Source organism: Patella vulgata, chromosome 7 (assembly GCF_932274485.2).
Source record: "Patella vulgata chromosome 7, xgPatVulg1.2, whole genome shotgun sequence".
In the NCBI taxonomy this organism is placed as follows: Eukaryota; Metazoa; Mollusca; class Gastropoda; family Patellidae; genus Patella; species Patella vulgata.
This window is the reverse complement of record NC_065885.2, coordinates 66138905-66157109: the sequence shown is the minus strand read 5'-3', so window position 1 is coordinate 66157109 and position 18205 is coordinate 66138905. Positions and strand designations below refer to the sequence as shown.

Sequence of the window (18205 nt, the reverse complement as noted above, 5' to 3'; positions counted from 1 at the left end):
AAAGGTTGTCATTGGTACTGATATAATGATTATGTTTATATTCGACATTATATGATTTCATATTCATGAAAATATCCCATGTAAAGGTGTTTATGAAAGCTAGACAAAGTAAAAAGTAAATTATATTAGTTCTGAAACTAAATATCAAAAAATATTTCCTTAAAAAGAAAATGTCATATTGAATTGAATCAAAAGAGTAATAAAAAACAGAGTAGTTATGACCTATCACACGATCTCAAAATTACACCTTTTGAATAATAATGACTCGTTTATAAAGGACATTTTTTATACGTTACTTGTAATTCTCATCTGGTAATAGGCCTACTACATAATGTATAATGCATTCTGAAACTAGATCTTTTGTATTCCCTCATAACAGATACATAAATGATATTTTACTGTAAATTGATAAGAAGATTATTTTTTTAGGTTTATTAGATTTATCTGCCGGTGGATCCTTCTTTCGTTTACGTAAACTTGTAGTTATTGCTCTGCATTTGGGTAGAAAACAGTGTATTTAGTAAATTAATTGTAAATCGTCGTCTGCATCTGCTTTGTCATCATCTGGGCTTCCTCAAGGTTTTGTTCTTGGTCCGAGTTTTGATACTCTTTATTCGTCACCATTAGGCGATAAGGTGAGAAACTGTTGGTTGCATATGATACTCAGTTATATATATTTTTTATACACCTAATTGGTAATCTTCTTTCGATTTATCAAAACTATAATTAGTAAAATAAGAAAATGGATGCCAAAAAAAAAACTTTTTAAATTTTAATGATGATAAAACCGAATATTTGTTAATGGGCCCATGGCAGAAATCAATATAATGAATGATTGAAAATTAGTCCGAAATAAATTTTCTAAAAGTATAAACACTTTTCTAAAATATATGGAGGTGTGCGTTTATCAACAGCCTATTTAATTGGCATAGACATCAGTTTTTAAAGTATTCGAAAGTGTGTATGAAAAACGTTCTGAAGTACATCCTCGATAAATATGATGAATCTATATCCAATGGCGAAATATTCTTTGCAGTTATTTTGTTATTATCATTATGAACATTTTATAGCACACAATTCACGAAGTGCTCAAATGCGCTTTACAAAAAAGTATAACATTTGTAGTTTATTAATTAAAACATCTTGGATTCCTGCTAAAAGCGAGTTACAATTATCTAATCTTGATGTTACTAGGGAGTTTACGACAGTTTTAATGGCATCGATAGTGAGAGTTTACTAATGTTTCTTAGATCGTAATAACAGGGTTTACAGATATTGTTAATTTGAGCATTCATGGACATTTGTAATATGCTTGAGGATGCATCTTGCGTTTTGATTGGTTAATCAGACACTGTCGATTGGATAATAACACCCCTCTGTTTTAGTAAGGCGTATAAATATTACAGTGGACTTTTTTTCATTTTTGTGCTGGCTGATCTTCCTTAACTCAAATCTTTATGGATAAATATCTTCAAAGATTCTACCCCAATGACCATCACACTATTTTCAAACTTCATTCTGTATCCAAACAAATCTCTGAAATACATAAAACAGTAGAATATCAGTCATAAATTCATGAAAACCGTTTTCAGGCATCATAAATTATTCGTAACTAAGAAGTGCACATGGTCAATTTTGTTATCCTTCTTTTTTATACGCCCACATTTTCATGTGGACGTATATTGTCGTCGCCCCTGTCCGTCCGTCCACAATTGTTTGTGAACAGTCTACAGGTCACAATTTTTATCTGATTCTAATGAAACTTGAAATATAGGTTTATCACCCTAAGATCTCGGATCCTTTCGATATTGGCATGTATCGGACCGTAACTTCATGGATTATGACCCCTGATTGTACGAAAAATCACGTTTTTAGCTTGTGAACACTGTAGAGGTCACAATTTTATCCGATTTGGTTTAAACTTGAAATGTATGCTTATAACCCAAAGATCTCGGTTCCGTTCGATATTCCTGCATATCGGAACGTCACTTCCTGAATTATGGCCCCTGATTGTACGAAAAATCACGTTTTTAGCTTGTGGACCCTATAGAGGTCATAATTTTTATCCGATTTAAAAAAAACGTATTATTATATCACCGTTACACCCTAAGGACGATTGAGTTTGAATTTCGTGAACATCGGCCCAAAACTGACAGACAAAATGGCCGCCGTTCGTTCTCAAATAGCGTAAAAATATGGTATATCAAGGTTGTGGACCCTATAGAGGTCACAATGTTTGAAATGTAAGTTCATAACCCAACGATCTCGGTTCCTTTCGATATTCGTGCATATCGGACCGTACCTTCCTGAATTATGCCCCCTGATTGTACGAAAAATCGCGTTTTTAGCTTGTGGACCCTATAGAGGTCATAATTTTTATCCGATTTAAAAAAAACGTATTATTATATCACCGTTACATCCTAAGGACGACTGAGTTCGAATTTTGTGAAAATCGGCCCAAAACTGACAGACAAAATGGCCGCCGTCCGTTCTCAAAGAGCGTAAAAATATGGTATATCAAGGTTGTGGACCCTATAGAGGTCATAATTTTGATCCGATTTTGTTGAAACTTGAAATGTAAGTTTCATAACCCAAAGATCTCGGTTCCTGTCGATATTCGCGCATATCGGACCGTAACTTCCTGAATTATGGCCCCTCATTGTACGAAAAATCGCGTTTTTAGCTTGTGGACCCTATAGAGGTCATAATTTTTATCCGATTTAAAAAAAAAAAATTATTATATCACCGTTACACCGTAATTTCGTGAAAATCGGCCCAAAACTGACAGACAAAATTGGACGCCGTTCGTTTTCAAATAGCGTAAAAATATGGTATATCAAGGTTGTGGACCCTACAGAGCTCACAATTTTTATCTGATTTTGTTGAAACTTTAAATGTAAGTTTATAACCCAAAGATCTCGGATCGTAACTTACTGAATTATGGCCCCTGATTATACGAAAAATCACGTTTTTAGCTTGTGGACCCTATAGAGGTCATAATTTTTATCCGATTTAAAAAAAAACGTATTATTATATCACCGTGACACCCTAAGGACGGCTGAGTTCGAATTTCGTGAAAATTGGCCCAAAACTGACAGACAAAATGGCCGCCCCTCGTTCTCAAATTACGTAAAAATATGGTATATCAAGGTTGTGGACCCTATAGAGGTCACAATTTTTATCCGATTTTGTTGAAACTTGAAATGTAAGTTTATAACCCAAAGATCTCGGTTCCTTTCGATATTTGCGCATATAGAATTGTAATTTCCTGAATTATGCTCTTGATTATAGGAAAAATCACTTTCGTCTTAGCTTGTTTTCTATCCATCTCTAGAAAATGTGGGCGTATCCTGTCTGGCAGCCGCTGGTTATTTTTTTGCACTTAACAATGTTTATCTACTTTAAAGTGGAAATCAAAGTTTGATCAAATTCTGAATAACATGAACCGCCTAATAGTCACGAGAAATCGTTTGAAAATATAGTAAGGGGGGCGAAATAGCAGCTGAGATGGGCCTAGAGTAACAGAAAATTATGCCAAAATTGACAACACGTCAGAACGATATACATAGCAACCACTAGAATCCTAGGCATCACATAGTTTTATAAGGTATTTTGAGGGATGTAAGCAAGAACTGCTCTTCACTGAACAAGAACTAGCAATAAAAAAAAATTGTATTGACGATTTGCAAATAAAATAATAAAGGGAGAGAGAGAGAGAAATGGGGTTTAACGTCCACTCGAAACAAACTAGGTCATTTCGGGACTAACATATGGTTTAATTTAATTTCAATAATTCGCTTCCGCATAGGGGTCTTTAGCAGTGGGGGGAAACCGGAGGACCCGGAGAAAACCCACGAGGTTGGACAGGCGACCCTACTCCTTGTCACGTACAACCGGGGATTCGAAACCACGCCAGTCGACTCAATGACAGACTTTATGATACAGCGCGCGCACGCTAACCATTCAGCCATCCAACCCCCCCTAAATAATAAAGGCTAAAAACTCACCCAAGTTACTAAAAACTTCGAAAGCGTAGCCATCATTGTTGCCAAGGTCACCCTTGTGTAGTCTCGGTTTGCAGGCCGTAACTATTTGAATGACGGTTGGCATTAGGCCTGCCGGTGAAAACAACACAGCACTAACACTAATTTACTAATATTTTTAAAAATCTTCAAACGTTAAAAATATATTATTGGAAAAATCCGAATAACATTTTCCTTCCTGATTTATTTACCAGCGACCCGAGCATTTTAAAATTGAATTGATCTTCTCATGGATTCGACCTCTAATTCGGTACATCTCGGCATAAACCGTAGTACCGAGGTTAACCGATTGCTGATCTCTGAAGAATGTGTAGTCGCCATCGTCGCGGCGGTCGAAGAAGAAAGGCTAGCTCGCGCTCTGCTAACCGATTTGCAGTTTCACGAAGTTTGAATTTAACACAATATAATAAGTTCTTTTAAAATCCTAAAAAATAGCATGTTACAATGTCGATAAACACCCCCTGTTTCGCATTTAGAGGGGTGTTATTGTCCAATAGACATGTCCTGAGAATTTACATTAGAACCCGCGACGCTAACGTGGCTTGGGTCCTAATGATCTATACTGAGCGCCATGGAAAACGCATCACTTTTTTTCCCAAATATTTTATTACTAGGTGGTTTTATATGTATAATATTATGCAATACTATGAACTATTGTTTCATACAATGCTCTCAAACGCAAAAAATATCGGCCCGTGTGCAAAAAAAGCATGTTTTCAACTTAATGTGAAGTACATGAACTGTGGAACGTCAATTTGTCGTAATTTGTTGTTGGACGTGTGAAGGAATCGAGCTAGAGATGCCGAGACTTACTGAAAATCAACGGAAAGGAGCCATGGGAATGTCAAGGGCTGGCATGTCTACACGTGCTATTGCCAGACACTTCAATTGTCATCAGTCCACTATTGTAAGGTTGGTGGAACGTGTTCGAGTTACTGGATCAACACGTGACCGTCAACGTCCTGGTCCACAACCCAGGCTCAAGACCGCTACATCCGGGTCACTCATCTGCGTGACAGATTCCGCCCAGCGACTCGAACAGGTGCAGCAGTCGTCGGAAGACAAGGACCAGAAAGTGCCAACACCGTAAGACGTCGTCTAAGAGAAGTAGGACTCCGTGCACGACGACCTTATGTTGGAGCTATCCTCAGGGATCAATACCGTTAGCGGGGTTTGACACCAGACATGGAGAAGAGTAGACTGGCAAAGTGTGCTCTTCAGTGATGAGAGTCGCTTTCGTCTTTATCACGATGATGGCACCGATAGAACATGTCTGGGATCACATTGGACGCCGTCTGTATCGGAGACCACGGATGCACACCATTGCTGCTTTAGAAGCTGCTCATATCCAAGAATGGAACAATTTGCCCCAGGCCTTCTTTCAAACATTAGTTAATTCCATGCGACGTCGCTGCACAGCGTGCGTAAGAGCCCGTGGAGGACACAGGCGCTACTGACATCTGTGTCGTACTTTTGGTTTTGACCCCTCTGTCTTTGTACCGTTGATTACAGATTAAACATCCATAAGTGTACAAATGTGTTGTTATTGATGTGTTCCCATTTGAATATTGTTCACAATAAGAAGCAAAATAAATAAGATATGTTTACAGGATCATTTTGTTATACGAAAAACTAAGTGATGCGTTTTCCATGGCGCTCAGTATATATCCAATGGCGAAATATTCTTTGCAGTTATTTTATTATCATTATGAACATTTTATAGCACACAATTCACGAAGTGCTCAAATGCGCTTTACAAAAAAGTATAACATTTGTAGTTTATTAATTAAAACATCTTGGATTCCTGCTAAAAGCGAGTTACAATTATCTAATCTTGATGTTACTAGGGAGTTTACGGCAGTTTTAATGGCATCGATAGTGAGAGTTTACTAATGTTTCGTAGATAGTAATAACAGGGTTTACAGATATTGTTAATTTGAGCATTCATGGACATTTGTAACATGCTTGAGGGCGAATCTTGCGTTTTGATTGGTTAATCAGGACATGTCTATTGGACAATAACACCCCTCAAAATGCGAAACAGGAGGTGTTTATCTCCTAAATAATCGTCAAAAATACACCAATATTTCGGGCGGATTCAACCGGACAGATAGAATGGGGACCAATTTGTATACTTGTATCGCCTCCCTGCTTTTGCTTTATTTAAAGAAGATTTTGCTCCTAAAAGAAGATAACCAGTTTTATCATCGTCGAGTTTCAAGAAATTAGTACGCATCAAACATTTAAGTGTCGGCCCGCGAGAAAACCATGCAGAAAGTGATAAGGTGGGGGTCGGACAAATTCATTCTTACTCAGGTCATAAAGTCACCCCATCCCAACATGCAAAAAGCCAAAATGGCCGACCCCAAATATTAACCTCCTCTTAGATATGGCCCTATGTCGATTTTTAGCATTTGTCATTTTTCAGCTATCAAATTCTACTAAAAGCATCAGGTTAGTGATTATGTCCGATTGTGGATGGATAGTGGGGGTCGGCCCCTAAAAACCCAACATGAAAGACCGACTCAATATCACAGTCTTTAGCCGCTGGGGGGCGTTTTCTGGATACCACTTTTCGCATAGTGAAATGTACCCAATCTTTGAGGTGCTATATCTCGTCTGCAGCAGGGGGTGGGTCGAAATCGGGGGTAAGTATATTGAGTCGACTATATGTCCTAACAATATCAACAATAAAATCCACGGCCGCTAGGCTACAACATTGAGAAAAACTTTGACAAAAATCAGTCACTCAGACTCGTGGTGAGCAAAAAATGAGAAAAATCAGTATATTGAGTCATTTAAGTAGATGAATTGGAACCGATAGATGAGGTTAAGAGTCCTAATCGAGGCAATTCATCGCCCCTTCAACTTTACATGGGGCGCAGGATTGATTGGTCATCAATAATAGTATCCTGTGAGGCTAGGATTCCCGACATTTTTGTCAATTTTGATAAAAAGGATTTTGATAGGTATTTATGAATAATGAAATGATGCGACTCATCTGGTAAGCTCCAATTCAGAACTTTTATTTGCAAACAAAGAAAGGGATTTTATTTTTTACACGACAATCACTAATAACAAAATATTTTTAAAAAGTTTTTAGATCTAGAAATAGGATTTAGTAAGTATAGAGTATGAATTTACTAACATGAGTAGTATAGCGAAATACCGTATTTTGAGGATTTGATTCCTATGCCCGAGAACAATCCCCTCACTCGATACTATTATGCTATAATTTATCGTTCAGATTAGTATGTTCATCTAATCGTGAGAGATTTAGAATAGAATTCAATACAAAAGTGACAAATACAATAATAAGACACGAAAGCGAGTATCCCATCAGTCATCATATCCACAGTATATTATATGAATGATGAACACTTCTTGTCAGTTCCGTTATCGCCGCCACCTGATATGACCCAGATCAAAAGAAGCCGGGACTGGAGACTGAATAGATTGTCTCCAGCACCATCTGAGCGACGGCTTCCTTTAATCCACAGAGCACATAACTAGAGAGCAGATTAATAGTGAGGAAACGTGAGGCAAAATTGCGACAAAATTTACCGGAAACGGAAATAAAAATTCAATATCCTTACTCTGCAGGATACGCATCATAAATGCCACATTTTGACTCAAAATATTGAGAAAAATCGCATTTCTCCTCCATGGCAGCCATCTTGGATTTGAGGTTGGACACCAAGCTAAAATCAACCGTGTCTGTTTTGCTAGAGCGGGTGGCGGTACGTTCGAAATATGTTTCATCCGAAATGATATATAGGGCATTTAGAGCACTTTATAAGTGTTGAGGCCTCCTAGAATCCTTTCAGTGAATATCAGTTTATTGTCAGAAATCCAGAAATCGGCAATCTTCTCATCAAAGATTCGCTATGTTGTAGACTAGCGCCGGTGGATTTTATTGTTGATATTGTTAGGACATATACTCGCCTCAAAATACATACCCCCGATTTCGACCCACCCCCTGCAGCAGACGAGATATAGCCCTTCAACGATTGGGTACATTTCACTATGCGAAAAGTGGTATCCAGAAAACGCCCCCCCCCCCCCCAGCGGCTAAAGACTGTGATATTGGGTCGGTCTTTCATGTTGGGTTTTTAGGGGCCGACCCCCACTATCCATCCACAATCGGACATAATCACTAACCTGATGCTTTTAGTGAAATATGATAGCTGAAAAATGACAAATTTTCACCGAAAATTCGCCAAAAATGGCTAAAAATCGACATAGGGCCATATCTAAGAGGGAGTTAATATTTGGGGTCGGCCATTTTGGCCTTTTTGCATGTTGGGATGGGGTGACTTTATGACCTGAGTAAGAATGAATTTGGCCGACCCCCACCTTATCACTTTTGCATGGTTTTCTCACGGATTGACTCTTAATTTCACTGATACACTGTTCACGTTTTGCCTGGAAGCATTATTATCACATGGTTTAAATGCTATGTACAGTTGCGTATCGTCAGCATATGGATGGAAATCTACGCCGTATCTTTGCGCAATTTTACCAAGCGGAGTCGTGTAAACGGTGAAGAGCATTGGACCTAAAATTGAGCCTTGAGGCACACCATACTGAAGATCAGTGGGTGTAGATAGTTTTCCATGGATTATATTAGCACTGACTAGCTTCTACCAGCTAGATATGAACGGAACATTTCAAGCACAGCATCGTGAATACAGAATTCCGATTTAAGACATGACAACAAGGTATCATGGTCCACCGTGTCAAAAGCTGCGGACAAATCGAGATGTACCAGCTGTACACATTTCTTTTTATCAACTGATGTTAAGATGTCGTTGTGAACTTTCAATAACGCGGTTTCAATGAAGTGGAAATTTCTATAGGCACTTTGGAATTTGTCAGGTAGATTGTGTTCACTAAAATGGTGTTTAAGTTGTTCAGCTATGCACTTTCCGAGGACACACATTAGTAATAGGATCAGAGATAAAATCTTCAGCAGTTGCATTCGCGGAATGATTATTACTGATTTTTGATATTTTGTCGAAAAAATACTCGGCAAATCTATTTGGTAAATCAGAACAATTTTCTGTTGGTAGGATAATTTTATAAAAGGTTTGTGCTGGTTAAGATTTTATTTGCATAAAAGTCGTTTTTTTGTGGTTTCAATGAGAGTTTTTACTTTAAGCCTAAGTGTTTCATAAATGTCTCTATGAATTTGTAGACCAGTACGATGCCCGTTTCTTTTCTATGGAGTTACGAGCCCTTTTTTTAGGCGGTGTCGACTTCAGGTGTATACCACTCTGTTCCGGGGCCAACACAAACACGTTTATGTTGGAGAGGGATGGCAGAATCAATAACAGAAAATAAAGAATTATTGTAAATATCCACCTTCCTGTCGATGTTTTTGATAGCTATGGCTTCAATGAAATTTGATGATTTTACCTCACTGATAAACTGTTCTATATCAATTGCTCTAAATTTGCGAAAGGAATGTTGTTTATTTTCAATGTAAATGTAAAAATCAATTACAATATGGTCGAAATGAAATCAGGTTTAACGTCCTACTGTTCTGCTCCTAACCTGGGCTAATGAAGACGGGCATACGCCAAACAGTCGGACAAAAGCTTATTCGTGACTTGAATATTTACAACTTCCAGTTGAGATTCTCTCGTCAGAATCAAGTCCAAAATGATAATATTTGTCAATAACATCTTTGAAATTAGATGCAAAAAAATCGTTAGTATCATCGTAATGACAATTAAAATCACCAGTTATAAGAAGCTGAATACTAGATTGCGATATCGAATCCAAGAATAGACTAAAGTCTTCAAGAAGCAATTGTTATGCTGCTTTGCTCGGGCTCTGTAATTTTTTATTAACCGGAGTTTACACCGATTGACAGATAAAATACACTCAATGTAATCAAATGAAGAAAGTTTCGGGGTTTTTCGGACGGAGACTTCCTTTGTAAATTAGAGCTACTCCGCTACCTCTAATATGGCGGGTTATGTTCTTTATACGATATTCTTTAGGAAAAAGAGCAGAGATAGTATAATTGTCACTGTCAATACCGAGCCAAGTTTCGGTAATAGCTTTGGATTCACAAATTAAGTCATTTATTTCAGTTGCTTTGTTGTTAACCGATCGCGCGTTCACCGGAAGACGAAGCGGGTCAACGTTTTCTTCTGTCGTTTGTAGATTTGTGTTTTCATGTTTCCGTTCTTGTCGATATGTGATTTTAGTGGTTGAATGCAACAAAACTGCTTTTCAGCCGTTTGCCACTCTCCCAGCGATAACACACACTGCAGTTGGCATTGGATCTGATGGTGAGGTGTGTTGTTCCCAGATAAATTGCATTACCGAAGATGACATACTTGGCTGGCGTTTTCTTCGTCTGCCATGTTTGAGGTCCTGTCCTCTTCTGTGGTCTCTTCTCTCTTACCCACTCGGGCGTGTCCTGTTTATTCCTATAATGACGGGTAACGACAATGAAATCACAATTCGTCGGTATTCTTAGTGGTGACGATACATCTCTTCAAGTACTTCAAGTAATTTCTTCGAAATTAGCACAGTATCCCTTCTTCACGTTTGTTCAGCTACCTTAACATGTGGGAGGGAAACGTGACATACTCATGGACAAGCGCTGGTCCAGTCGAAATTCTTCTTTACTCTGTAAAACGGCGGCCACTCTCTGTTAACTGCTCGGGTAAGAGTTTCCAGATGGATGATTCGAGTCCTGGATGACTAATGGCGATTCTAACGTAGTCACTTTCTCTTGCATTCAAGGTACGGCGGATTTCCTCTAAGATGACTTCAATGTCTCGTGTAACCGTTGTGAAGCATTCGTGGTCAAGACGTGAGACATAGAGATTCTGTCCTAAACTGTCTGCTATATCGACTATCGGTGGGTTGTAGAGACAAACCCATCTTGCTTTTCGCTGTGATGGTGTAAGTTTTTCAAAACTTTCGTATCGCGCCCTTTTTTCACACTACGTGATGACGTCTTATCTATGTAATTACATTTACATTGTGCAATACTTAACAGATACATACTCGTTACATACGGTTATACAATACCTGAATTCACATGCGTGGAATTACTCTTATTTCATACGATTGTATAACGTCTATTTTTAGTATGGAACATCTCCCACATGTTGTGCAATACTTGAATTCACACATATTTTTTGCATGTGTTACGCATTCGTTTCTAACTGAATCTGTATGCTTTTATGATTATATTGACACATTGTAAAGTACACGCGTGAAAGGGTGCACAATAAATTTGCTCTACTCATATTTCACCAATGTGATATATTTTCCAAATGCGTTTCTAATGGCAGAGGCCGCTCCGATCCTACGCATCCTCAGGGGTAATACTATGGTAGTGATTACTCCTGACACTGTTTTCATCTTACCCGATTAGGCGTCGAAAACCGGAAAAAGTGATAAAGTGCGTCGAACCAACGAGTTCTAGTGTGAGGGACTTGCAATGAAACGACGAACTAGGCCATGACCGGTCATCCAGTGCAAGGTCATCAAGAACTAGGTCATTCAGTGCATGGTCATCAAGTGCATTGTTGCTACACAGGACTCTTAACTACTATTATCAATTTTTACGTTAAATTGGCAACAACGCATAAAGAGGGTTTGAAAAATATGCTTTACTTTCATTATAAATATTACAACTATGAACACAATATGATAATGATTCAAGCACTAATCCAATACGAAGTCTCCAAACCCCAAGAAAGAAATGAAAGATAAGACAAATATTAAAATCATCCCAAAAGAAGACTATTCATAGCAGACGTAACATGATACATATCAACACTAGCTTGTTTAATATAATTCTGATAACAGTCTGTCCGCCAATCACCATGCTGATTAAGGAGCACCTCCGAAACACCTGCCTTGGCAGCCAGGGTTGCACCTCCATGACGCAAGGAATAAAAACTATACAAACAAAACTAACAACTTATTAAAATGTTTCAGTAAAACATGTTCTGAAATGGGAGAAAGATTTGAACCATTAGGTAAAGCGAAAATAGGATCAAGAGCACTGCCTGTGCTAGGAATCAAGGTAATTAAATGCTTATAGGCTAATACAGGACAAATTAAAGGATTCGAACAATAACATAATGATAATTGATGAGTGAATTCATGACTCTGCCGAGTTTTTGACCAATTAACCGAAATTAATAATCCAACGTCTGTAATTTTAACACAACCGCGAGTTAACTGTTCACGAGATGAAACAGTTAAAGCCGTCATACTCACGAGGTTAGAGGCACGAAACATGCCCACAAAAGGCAATAGTTAAAAAACACCAAAGGCATGAATCCACATAATCATACTTATCTTATAATGAAACAATTTTACACAAATGCTCAGGTAAAATAGGTAATTTAGACATAGGAGTATATGAATTTAAATGTTGAAGTCCTCTCAAGGTTAAAGAGAATTCCATACAATCAAAAATAGTTACATCAAATTTACATAATGCACACCAAGTTTTTAAGCCAGAAATATAATTTTTAAGGGAGGCAAAACTCTTAAGGCTTTTAGACAAAAAACAAGAATATGAGCATAAAACCTCAACAGAACAAGGAAACATTTCAAAATCATAAAACAAGCAAAATAAAATATAAGCCTTAAGTTGAGATTGCAAATTAGACAAAGTTCCGGGTCTAAAGGCAGCATTCCTAGCTACAACAACTTCTTTATGTAAATTAGATCTTCTCAACATTAGGCCTGAAAAGGAATTAAATAACATAACCTTGAAACATATCCCAATTAACATCAAGGCTTTCAAAGGAATGATCATATTTCCCAAATTCAATTTGTAATTTGTTATAATAATCTGCTGATAGCGGCACTCGTGACAACAAATCAGAAAGTCTATTTTCAGAGGACGGAATATACTGAGCACGTATCTGGAGATTATTAATAGCACAAAGATACCAAATCTGCCTAGCCAACCCAAGCATGGTTTCATCTCGACCGGATCCCACATTTAGAATCATGAACACAAGCCTCATTATCACAATATATTTGCAGTCTCTTATTAGCAAAATCAAAAGACCAAAACTGCAAGGCAATATATATCGAATACATTTCAAAAACCCCAATATGATGATTACTTAAATAATCAGGGATAACAACATGATAATATTGATATCTAGTAAAATTAACTCCCCCCCCCCAGTCCCTTTAAACACGCATCTGATGATATTAGGCAATCTGGTTCAGTCCAAATAAGGTCCGGAATTAAAGAGACACCATTAAAATCCTCAAGAAACGTTATCCACCAACGCACATCACGCCTGAACTCCTCTGATAAACGACAACGGTTAAGGCTAGACCTAACACAACGCAATGTACATAACATGCGCGAAATAAACAATCTTCCGCTACGAACACATTCACTTACAAAGGCTAATTTCCCAATAAATTTCTGAACTGCCCGTTTAGAGCAACGCTTGCGGTCTTTAAACGATAAAAGTAGAATGTATGTTTCCTCCAACTTGTCAGCGGGTATTCGAACCGTCATTAAAGCGGTGTTGTACTCCTTCCCGAGTAATGTCATTATAGTTGACGGCGGAACACATTTATTCAAATTGACTCCGAGACCTAAATCGTTAAATAGGCGTAAAATAAAGTCATAGTCCACTAAAGCTAACTCCACCAAAATCATCAACATAATTAACAACATCAATATTGAAGTTGTATGATACCGCATTTGTCACGCGCTGACATGCTTGAGGAGACGACCTCATTCCAAATATAAGACGTAGGTCAAGGTATAAGTTGTTCCTCCAAATATAGCATTGAAGATGTAAATGACGAGGGTCAAGAGCCAATTGCCGAAAGGCTCTAAATAAGTCACACTTCCAAATATGACAGCCATAGTCATGTTTAATAATTAATGAAATAAACTCATCATGACGTGGATAACGTAAGTTCAATTGATCACCTAAAAAAGAGTCACTGGAATGCCAAAATTGACAGACAACTCACTCCCGAACGAACAATCCATAATAACACGACGATCGGACACGCCCTTTGGAACTGTAAAGAAAGGCGACATGGTAACAGGAACACACAGAGGATTGCTATCAAATGGTCCAACCAAGGCGCCCAAGTCCAACTCCTTTCCAATAAAAGTATTAATAAACGGCGCATAATGTGAACACTCATAAGAAGTACGTACAGGAGGGGCAGGTAAACAATCCCGAATATAATTGAGAGGTCATCCATAAGCTAAAAATTCGACCACAATTTTATCATGATAATCTACTAATAAGGCTTGCCATAATGAAATATTAAAATCAGAAACAATAGGGATTGGGCATCCACTAAAATTAGGCTTCTGTGATTTAAAAATAATACTATGAGTCACAGTAAACTCAAAATCACTGGGTAAAGCACCACAAGGTATGTAAGGGTAAGTAAAATTAACAGATTCAGCAGAAGCAACCAACCAAGGCAAGGCTGCATGATTTCCCTCTCTATTAACATCAAAATAATGCAAGTCAACGTCAAATTCACACTCAAGATCCGTCTCACATAAATCATAACACACACCATTTCCGGCGGGAACTATACAAGTCTCACCTACATGTAAGTAGGGGATTACACTAAAACACACACCAGCAACTGGCGGGACAAACACATCTAATAAGTTAGGGGAATTATTAGTATGAGACATCAGTCAAGAAGATCCTGGACAATCTTTAGAAGGATGGCGAACAGTGACGTCACTCGGTTCCAGTCCTCTTCGAATGCACTTTCTGCAGACATGCAAGAACTTTGTATTTCCGGATGAACCAAAATGATCCTCGGACTGGCTGCAATTGCCAGCCTGATATGCGCCACAAATTGGAAATCGTGCCTTCCGATCATGGCCTTTATTATGGGTAGATGATGAACGTATTGGTGAAACCAACGTACGGCCCTGTTCTTCTGCAAAACTGTCTTCCGATGATTTCTGCCCTCTCTCGATTGATCGTAACACCTCTGCATGAAAATCCTTTATCCCTATAAATGGAAACTTCTCCACTAAATATAATAAGTTAATTAAATGTCTCATTCTAGACCTAGAGTTCGTGGAATTTTTTTCCACATTGTGTAATATAAAAATTTCACCTCGTACCAACTGCGTGAAATTAAAATCAAAGTCACTGTAGCCAACCGATTTTGTTTGTCCGTATTCATGTGGCCATGGTACATCAAATTTAACCCGTTCTTTTGCTGCCCTCGCTTCTCCAGAGACCGCCTTTTTGTTGTGAATGTCAGGATTATAAAATAATGTATAATAACTCGATTGTAAATTACCTTCGGTTCGGCTAGGTAAGCATTCACCATTATCGTTATTACACAAGAAATCATCGGCATTAATTCCTACAATATGATCTCTTATTGCAGTAGCCTGATCTACTAGTTCGCTATCCCTTTGTAGATCAGCCAAAGTTGGCACGCTAACACTACGCCTATCGCCTACAGTAGAAGAACGAATTTTAGATTTAGATGGAACACTCTGCTGATGACCCTTCTTTCCACTACCAAGTTGAGATTGTTGTTTCAAAATGGCATTGCGTTTTTCCAACAAATCTTTCTCAATTAACGTATTTTGCACTTTCAATTTTTGGATCGTTCTATCCAATTCCTCTACATCTATGCGTCCTACAGGCGTTGAAGTTAGTCCTTTGGTTTTATTTGGCTCCATCCGCGTAGGACACTCGTCACTTACGAAGCCACCCACAGCACCCGACACTGGCGTTCCGGATCCACCAGCATTCGTAAAACTTGGGGACCCCTCTAACACAAAATCAGCCAAATGTCCTGGCAATCGCCTCTCCCGACCGATGTGTCGTGACATTATTATTAAGCGATGCCTATCAGGAGATTAATAATCACATATCTGGCGGAACCGGAAGTGATAAGTTCGATCAACCAGACCGACAATATCAAAGCCTGAGAACAGTCTGGGTAATGGAGACAGCATAAGATACATGTACGTGCTATGATCATCAATTAAGTGCAATGATGTGACATTCATTACACACAATTAACTAACACAAAATGTATTCAAATCCACTAATTATCGCAGGCCAACGAGAGCACCGAGAGTTGATTATGGTCTGGATACGTTAATTAATAATTTAAATAACATTTCAGGCCTAAAGAAAGACCTGCAATAGGCAGATTTAGCTCTTGCGTGTTTAAGCCGTACGTGGCAGACGTAAAATCGGATATTAGGGATGACATACATTTTGCTAATAATACATTTCACCAAAATCTAAAATGTGTTTTAGACTCCCTTTCGTCTATGTTAATGTTACTAAGGATAGAGCTTTACACTCTTTAACGGGGCACAAATGTAAAAGACGAATACGACTTGCTCAGATGAGCAAACAATAAAATGAAATGAAATGGGTTTAACGTCCTGTTCTGTTCGGATTTGGATAATGAAGACGGAGATGAGCAAACAAAGATGACGGGTCATGATATACATTTAATAAGATATAGTTTTTCTGAATTAAAGATTATATTTCTGAACGGGTATGTGTGCTCTTACTAGAACATGTGATATTACATCTCATTTCAGCAGTACACACATCTAGCAAAGTTGTGTTTTAATTTTGCATCTTCTAATTTTAGTCTCGATTAACCAGAGTGTTAGGACAGTTCCGTTCTATTTTTCAGAAATTAGGGTGGTTTCGGTCGGGAAAACTTGTCGAGGTAAAAGTGCATTAGGAAACAGTTTACTGCGGTCTAAAAACTTTTTTCAGTCATCATCGTCAGGGGGATCGATTACATCCAAGTGTAGCATCGGTCATCTGGATATGCATAATGGCAAGAGGTTGGTTGTAGTTGACACGCCGGGTTTATTCGATACTCGGGTTACCAACACAGAAATATCAAAAGAATTGGTTCGCTGCGTTACTCTTGCATGCCCTGGGCCACACGCCTTCTTGTTTGTTCTGAGTATTGATAGATTTACCAAAGAAGAACTGGATACGGTTGAACATCTACAAAAATTGTTTGGAGAAGATGTAATGAAGTTCGTCATCGTCGTCTTTAACCATAAAGACACGTTAGAGTATGAGGAGAAAACCCTTGAAGAGCACATACAATCATCACCACCAGAGCTACAAAGACTAATCTACAGATGTGGCGGCCGAATGACTACGATTAAAAACCGTATTCTACCTGGATCGAATGAGCGCGATGTAAATGCAATCATACGTTTGGTAGAACAGACCATGCGTTCTAATGGAGGTAAATGCTACACCAAAAAGGCGTTTGAAGCAGTTGATGAGGTTTTCCAAAATAGAGTAGAAGAATTGAAAGCCGAATTGGTCAAACTAGAAAAACGACTAATGGAGTATGAAATTAGAGAGAAGGTTCGAAAGGAGATCGAAGAACAGGGTGGTATTCTAACAAGATTAGCTATAGGGATCTTTCGTTATGGGCGGTGAATTGTATGAAACGCATGTATAACTTCATATTTGTAATAAATAGTGTAGATATTTCATATTTGTAATAAATGATCTGTGAACTTACTACTGATCTGTATGTTTAATTAAACCCTTAGTAAAATACAAGAGTATATAATACAATCCATCAGAATGGGCAATCGAATGTTTAATTGAAACCTGGGTAGCACAATCGACCACGAAAGACAACCTGCATGTTCAGTTAAATCTTACATAACATGTAGTAGCATACTACGATAATCCAATTAAACGTCATTTATATGAAAATTATTGTCAAAGCACGTAGTCTTTAACAAGCTAACATCTCAATTTAATTGCGGTCTTTAAGTGTCTACATCATCTCGTGTGCTGCAATGCGGTAAGACAAATGCAATCAAATGAGGTTTTAAGTCCTACTGTTCTGCTCCGACTGGACTAATGCAGACGTGGCAAGGCAGTGTGTACAGAAATTGAGACTATATGTTTGGTCATAGTTAGGGTGACCCACCATAAATAAATATCTCCATATATCTCGACAATTTCGCAACAATATTTATATATATGCCAAGCCTCAAATCAGTTTCACACAATTATAGTCACTAAATAAACGATCATGTTGTATTTAATAAGCTATGACCATTAATCATCTATAAATAATAGACTGAAAACTGGTTCCATGTGTCGTCCATAACATCCAGACACTTT

The 18205-nt window shown here is 38.1% G+C and overlaps 1 protein-coding gene and 1 long non-coding RNA gene across 2 annotated transcripts in view; both read left to right on the top strand.

Moving 5' to 3' along the window:
• Positions 1 to 18205, top strand: part of LOC130010449 (GTPase IMAP family member 8-like) — an 89151-nt gene that overhangs the window by 51852 nt on the left and 19094 nt on the right. The gene's annotated exons all lie outside the window — the stretch shown is intronic.
• On the top strand, positions 311 to 17588 carry LOC130013660 (uncharacterized). Its single transcript, XR_008788867.1, has 2 exons — positions 311 to 635; positions 16728 to 17588. It is a non-coding gene; the product is annotated as an uncharacterized LOC130013660 (long non-coding RNA).